Source organism: Erpetoichthys calabaricus, chromosome 1 (genome assembly GCF_900747795.2).
Source record: "Erpetoichthys calabaricus chromosome 1, fErpCal1.3, whole genome shotgun sequence".
Taxonomy (NCBI): Eukaryota; Metazoa; Chordata; class Cladistia; order Polypteriformes; family Polypteridae; genus Erpetoichthys; species Erpetoichthys calabaricus.
Window position 1 is genome coordinate 47,657,204 of NC_041394.2, and position 7,619 is coordinate 47,664,822.

The 7,619-nt window shown below is 38.5% G+C and overlaps 1 protein-coding gene across 4 annotated transcripts in view; it reads right to left on the reverse strand.

Annotated features, from left to right (window-relative positions):
• The window catches only part of slc39a14 (solute carrier family 39 member 14), a 46,974-nt gene extending 40,822 nt beyond the window's left edge, over positions 1-6,152 (reverse strand). The window contains exon 1 of one of the 4 annotated variants that reach the window (XM_051924147.1): positions 6,074-6,152. The gene's annotated coding sequence lies outside the window, so the exon portion shown is untranslated. Of the gene's footprint in view, positions 1-4,976; positions 5,092-5,189; positions 5,388-6,073 lie in introns of those variants that run through there. The other 3 variants (XM_051924152.1, XM_028798999.2, XM_028798983.2) reach the window with 3 other exon arrangements.
• Between the last annotated feature and the right edge of the window lie 1,467 nt (positions 6,153-7,619).

The window sequence follows — 7,619 nt, forward strand, 5'->3', positions numbered from 1 at the left end:
CACCCATAGACAACAAAATAGACAAAAAGTACAGGGCAAGCACATGACTCCGTTAACAGTGAGAAGTGCAATGTCAAAAGCTTATCCAGTGCGGAAAAGTATAAACTCTGACATAGTGCCTTTTATTTTCCTAACTACCTTATCTCCCCTATTTGGTCACTTGTGCAGTTTTGCCTTTTGTCTTAACACTTGAAGTATTTATATAAAGAAAATAGATAAGTAGGTAAGCCCAATTCAGGGTCATGAGAGTTGGAACTTGCTCCCACAGCAATGGACCTAAAGCATGAAACAATCCAGAACAGAGGTTCAGACTCAACAAAATCCCCACACACTTATCACTTCATGGCTAGCATAGTACAGAACTGTATGCAGTGATAGAACATAAGTATGAGCCACATTTCTTGATTAAACAACACAAATAAGAAGACCCTTTCTAGGATTCCTTGCAGGGCTGCTACTCCTCTAAACAAGGGTTGGTCAAACACCTGGAGAGCCTGAGCCACTCTACTTAGCAGCCAATGCTGACAATGGAACAGACTTATTCTACCTTCGTTATATCGACTTGCTTTACTTAATCTTTTCTTTTCAGGGGAAAAAACAAAAAGTGAAGACCTAAAAAATTTTGATCTGTCATGTGCCCATCTCTCTAGATTCTCAAAATTATACCTAGGAACTGCACTGAAGGTCAGACTAGTATAAGAATTTGCTCTACCTCAGAGTATCACATGAGAATTAGTTATGAAGCATCAATGGTTAGCAATGACAACAGGCATCCTTAGATGCGTACAAGCTCTCATCTTAGTTATTCATTCTGCTTCATTGACCTCCAGCGCCCGAATGCAGTGCTGAAAGTTAAACACCCCTAACCCCCAACCATCCTCTTCGATCGCAGCACCAAAAATATTAAGGGACAACCTCTCAGTCCGCTCTTCAATCATGGTGCTCCAAACTCCAAGGGAGAAGTGTTTGTCTAAGATAGTGGTGCTTGAATCTCTAATGGGGAAACCAAAGAAATTGTACTGTAGTTCTTGAAGCTACTATATTTCACACTACAAGCTATTCATGCTAATACATTGGTGTAACACATATGGTACCGACCTTATGTATATCCATTTCAAGCACTGTTTTGTACATACATTCACATCTGTGGATTTTAAACGAGAACTACGAAAAACATGAACAGAAATACTGTACTTGAGTAACCAGCATAAACAAATGAAAACTGTAAACATCTAATAATGATAATAACATATACTCAAAATTTCACATTATTCCTACTGATTACCTGTTTTGGTTCAAAAGAACACACTTTCCTGAAAAATTTGTTTTATAATGGCCATACCATAAGCCAAATCACTAGGACTCAAAACAGAAAAAAACAGCAATTTATCTAATGCAGAAATGTTTTACACATGGACAACTATGTATAATAATATTATTATTACTTATTTTTTGACTGACACTTTTATCCAAGGCGACTTACAACATCTGAGATACAATTGGTTACATTTGTTTTTCCAGTTTGAGCACAGGGAAGTGAAGTAACTTGCTCATGGTCACATAGTGTCAGTAGCAGGATTTGAACCCACAAACTCAGGGTTTAAATTCTTAGGTTCAAAACCTCAGCTACTGCACCACGCTGCTTGCCAATAATATTAACCCCTTAAACCTATAAATATTGTGTACAGAAAAGTACTCGGTTACATTGTATTTCCAATACTACATATTAACCGATGGTAGCTGGTTATGTCATATAACTGATGCCCATTGTCTTACGGACAATGGGAGTAAAACAGCTAGTAATACCATAATGAGTACCAAGATGGAGAGACAGAGAGACACACACACCAAATCAGAGTAAAAGTCAATAATGGACATGTTTACTTAACAATGACTGATCCACAGCCTTACTTTTAGAAGAATCGCCTTCATAGTATTACGGCCACCGGAAATGCCTCGTAAAGTTACAGATACTAAGAGAATACTTTCAGTAACGGTTTCTAGGCAAAGCACATGACCACCTGGTCCTGGTACCACCCTGGCCTTCAGGCTTTCTGTTGTCATGATTACTGCTGCATCATTTCAGTAGGCCGCTCTTGAAGAGCTCAAAGAATCCTGAAGGCTCTTATAATCTTTAACATTGTATGAGGACCCACAGGAATTGTTAAAGTACCGCCTACCATTTAACAAAACACCATTGCATCTTGGAGGAAGCAACATAAAAAACGCTCCAAAAAAACAGAGGTACAACTGCCCACATAACTCCTCGACACTGTAAACCTTTGTGGAAGTGTGCTGCACTGGTAAACAACAGAGCCCTGAGCTGCATTTAAAGCATTTTATTTCCTTTAGGCACTCATGGCATAAGCAAAATTCATCAGGGAAACAGACTTCAGTGAAGAAAAGAAACTTTTTATGTACTACATAACCTGGAATAAATAAAAGGTGGCAAGGCAACACAATGTTTAGCGCTGTGCTGCCACTGATCAAGTGTTCTTGGTTCAACTTGTCATCTAGATGGAAGTCTGTATCTTTTCTCATGTGGGTGTTCTTCCAGGTACTTCACATGTCCTTAAATATTCTCACAGGCAGATACAGTATGCTAGATGAATAAGTGATTTTAGCTGACGTTGTCTAAGAGTGGGTATAACCTTGAGTGTAACATTCAGTATAGTAGTGCCCAATCCAGGGCAGGTTCCTCTCTAGCACACCATGTTCCTGGAATTGGATTTTGTTTAAGAATGTTATGTTGGTCTAAAGAAGAGTAAAAACAGCAAAAATTCTTATAAAGTGAAACAAATGAAAGTATACTACCATCTTCCAGAACTAAATTAAAGTGATATAAAAAAAAAAAGAACAAAATTGCTTATTGCAATCCATTTTCCAAACCTACTCTTTACAGTCACAATGGATTAGAGGACAACAAGCAAGAGGCATAAACTCAAAGCAAGAAAGAAATACACATCTATCCCTGGATAATGTACACAATAAACCTTACCTTAAGAGTGTAGCTGGACTCTGTAAGCAACCCCCATATGGACACAGGTATGTCATGCAGACTTCACACACAACCCTAGCCTACAGCTCTAGCACACTAATTACTTTGAGATGGAATTACTCATCAGGCCTCCCAAAATGCCCTACTAATACCCACAGCACAACCTAGAAAAATCACCTGTGTGGTACTGCAAACCAAAATTAACTTGAGGGTTACTCTACAAATATCCTAAAAGCATGGGCAGGCCTCTTAACTTTGAGAAATACTGTGTAGTCTTGAAAAGACTTGAGCCATGTAACCATTAAAAACCTATCGGCTTACGCATCAAGCCACAGTGTTATCTTGTGTAGGTTACCTCATTTCCTTCCCCCCCTTCTGGCTAAATTGTTTAAATCCAATAGGTTCACATTACAAATGTTAAGTCTATGACAGGCATTCTGTGCGAGATGGAGACACTATCCCATTCTTTTAAAAGCTTTGAAGTAGCTTGCTCCAAAGCAACTTACAAAGGGAACAGTTCACACCCATGAATATATCTAAAATGTCTTCAGACCACATAGAGTGAGGTATAAATGACCTCATTGTGCAAGGATGTGAGTTCTAAGGAAGAAAGGTGGAAAAGTGAGGTCTGCTCAAGGAACCTCTTTGCTTTTATTAAAGTAAAAAATGAAAATGTATTATGATGCTTTAAACTGTGGCAATTTAAACTTAGTCAGGCTGTAAATAAACACATTAAGTTGAATATAACATGAGTATTAGTCCTTTAATTTTCAACAATATGAGTGAGGCAGGATGAGTAAGTGTGAATGAATGGAATGCTTTTTTAAAATTATGATGAATACTGAAACCTGCAACACTGGTTCTTTGTCACATTCCACCACACCACTAAATGACTCAGAACTACATAAATAAAGAAATACATTGGCCATGCTTTGTGCTTGGCTGTCAATGGGAAATTAATCTACCACATTGAACTGCTCACCCATCACAAAGGACTCTTTTCTGAATTATGCAAAAGGTCAGTCTCACTGTAACACCTTTTTTTCGTCTTCTACACTTGCTTTCAAGGATCAGGACAGTGATGGTGTGCGATTACACTCTTAGGTTTATTGTGTGGATAAAAATACAAATGTTAACAGTCTTCTGATTTACACAATGTTTTTTTCCTAGTGGTGGTCTGATTAATTCCATAATTATAAGGCTACATACTTCCCAAAACTACACTCTCTTAAAGCATTTGGTCCTGAACTCATTCATTTGAGCCAAATTTAACCACATTGGGTACTATTGGACTTTTAAAAATAACAGCAACAAAAGTCAAAGAAATTAAAGCCCACAATAAATGTAGAAATTTTTCAGTAAATTTAATTTGGTGTCAAATGATGTGTGGCATTCAAAACCACTTCTCATAGAAACCCTGGAACATTCTTTCCTGTTCTTACGGAGGGATGGCAAAGGTTAAGCTGCAAAATCCTTTAACTTAAACCAAGAAAACAAACCTATCTTATATGGCAAAGTTCAACATTGAACACTGTCCATATGTTCTTAATCTTGAAAAAAAAATGTCATGAACTCGTGGACAAAAAACACTTTCCCATTCATTCATTGATCCGCAAACTCCAATTAGCTCCCAAAATATACAATATATATTCAACAATAACATACAGACTGCCGATATTACAATAAAACGGCTGATCACCTGAAGTTGTAGCTCATTATAAGCGCCATCAATCGCAGACTAAACGCTAGCGCCCCACACTCCCAACTGTCCTCGTGTCTCGGGTTACACTCAAGTAGCGCGGACTCGTCGAGTGCCTTGATTTGGGTTTGTTTTTGCAAGACAAAACATACCGGCAACCAAATTCAGCTGCTTTTGAACTTCAACAGTAAACCTGTTAAATGTTTACGACATTTCCACTAAGTAAGACCAAAGCATATCAATGACAGGACCCCACTGCCTACGTCATTTTACCCTTACCTGCGCACCGCAAACCCATCACCTTCTCACCTCTCCGGTGCCTAACATCCCACTGTACATAAGCTCATACTACCCTAATAATAACCCATTGAGCAAGCTGATCCAAGTAAAACCATAACAGACCACGCTGACCAATTCACATCCCACAACTGATTCTCCGCCATACACAACATGTCACGATTGGTTGACTTCATGACCCATAGCACCACTTACCTGTCGGCCTGACGCTCGCTTACCCGCAAGCTTACGTATACAGAATCAATTTGCGCTTTCTCTCCTCCCGCTGCTAGCCAGCAGTAACGACATACTAGAGCTCGCCATGCCCAATGTGCACCCAAAAGGCAACTTAAACGGACAACCCCAAACGCCACGTCTCCTCCTCCCCTGGTCCAGCAAAGAAAACGGAGCAGTTCACTTTAATTCGAACGTGCGCGTAACAGAGAAGGCGGGTTTAGGATGACGCAACGCTCACGATCGCGCGCTTAAAGGGCTACCGCACTACTAAGGCCGATACTTACAAACAAGAAGCCGTAGACTGAGCGTGTAGCGCGGAACGTGGCCGCCGGTGTTCATAGCACCTCGAGAGAACACGTGTATTTAAAGGTAAAGGGAACGGCTGTTAAGACAGGTGAAAACGAACCTCCTTTTAAAATACCTTTGACGAAAGCCACCATGTACAGAGCGCTGTACAGTATACGAAATGACAAAAGTTAGACCGATACGTGGAATACAATTAAAATCACATTCTCTCAACTTGGCAAAATTGGAGTACTGTATACAAACTCCAGTGTACTTTTTTTTGTAAATTATTATTGATCCGTAGATGTTTTAATTTATTTAATATGACATAACTTGATGAACTGAACGCGATGATGTTAACTATAATGCTACGGTTTAAAATATAAGTCAAATGACACAATCTACGAACTGTTAATGACCCAACAATTAATATGTATTCACCAATGTGCTCCCAGCCAGCGGGTTACTTTCTACAGTTTTGTCTACCTCTCTTTTTTGAACCAGTACAGTGAGAAATCATAGTTTATTCAACCAAAATAAAGTCACAAAATAAGCACCAAAACAACAGTATACGATACCTGTTCATTGTAGGGCACGGCCACTCACTCAGCCTGACAACAAGCACAGCTACCACAGCAAACAGGTCTATGGGGAACAACTGTGTGAGATCATCATCACTGCTCATGGGGCCAAACTAGACTAAATAAGCGAGAAAGGTGGATTGTTTTAATCGGGTGTTTGGTGAATGAAAAGAATGCATTTTGTTGCTTTAAGAACATGTAAATATAAAATATACTATAATAAGGATAGTGATTATTCAGACCCCCGTGACCCTGTGTTCGGATTCAGCGGGTTGGAAAATGGATGGATGGATGGATTATTCAGACATATTCATTTTTTATTGGGCACACGTGTGGAATATCAGCCCTTTCTACATGGAGCTGGCACATTCTCCTTGTGTGTTAAATGCATTTTACGCTCTGTTGGACTGTGCCAGTACTTTTTGAGTCAGCACTTTTAAGGGTTCTAAACGATCTTTTATTAATAAGTGACTCTGAGGATACTGTTGTCTTGTTGCTCTCAAATCTAACTGCAGAATTTGATATAGTTGACTATGACATCCTTATCGTCCTTCATGAGCAGTATGTGGGTATCCAAGGGACTGCTCTGGGATGGTTCAAGTCATACCTAACGGACAGAAGCTTTCCAGTCAGCCTGGGAATTTCTCCTCCTCCTCTGCCTCTCTCATCTGTGAGGTCTTGCAAGGATCTGTTCTTGGGCCTATTTTTCATTGTACATATTGCCCTTAGGATCCTTTTTTTAAAAATATAATATTTCTTTTCATTGCTATGCAGATGATACACAGATATCTTCCACTAAAACAGGGCAAAACAAATTCTCCTAAACCTTTATTGGAATATCAGAAAGATATTAACATATGGATGTGACTAAATTATTTTAGTTTAAATGACAAAAAAAGACTGTTTATTTTGGACCTTCTGTTCTTACTTGTGGTCCTTTGATAACCTACTGTCAGTGGCATAGCTAGGGGCGGGCAGAGGGGTCGGTCTGCCCTGGGCGGCACATTTTTGGGGTGGCATTTTTGTACAATTCGTGTGTAAGTAGCAGGGATCGGAAAAATATCACTCATGAATGGAAAAAGTAAAATTGTATCCACAAATGCTTCAAAAATAATTTTCAGACTTTCCTTCTGTGACGGCATCAGACACAGCAGTTGGAATGTATGAGGCAATAACAAAAATAAACATAATACCAATAATAATTTCTAGGAAGATAAACAACTAATTTACAATTTATAATTTAATTTCATTATCAATCCAAATGCGTTCTTGCTTTGCGTAGAAAACATCCCCACCTATCACTTATACACTACACTGGTTCTGGTTTTTGCAGTGTAACTATATTAAACTAATAATTAGAACACAGCTTATCAGTGTGTCTATACTATATTCTTGTCTAGTTAATGCTTATAATAATTATATGTGAAAAAATATTGCTGTTTCTCTATATATGAATAAATCTATGCAAAATGTATCTTATTTTTTCTCTATATGTTATTTAAATTTTCTATTTAAATATGTTAACATATTCAGATATGTTGGA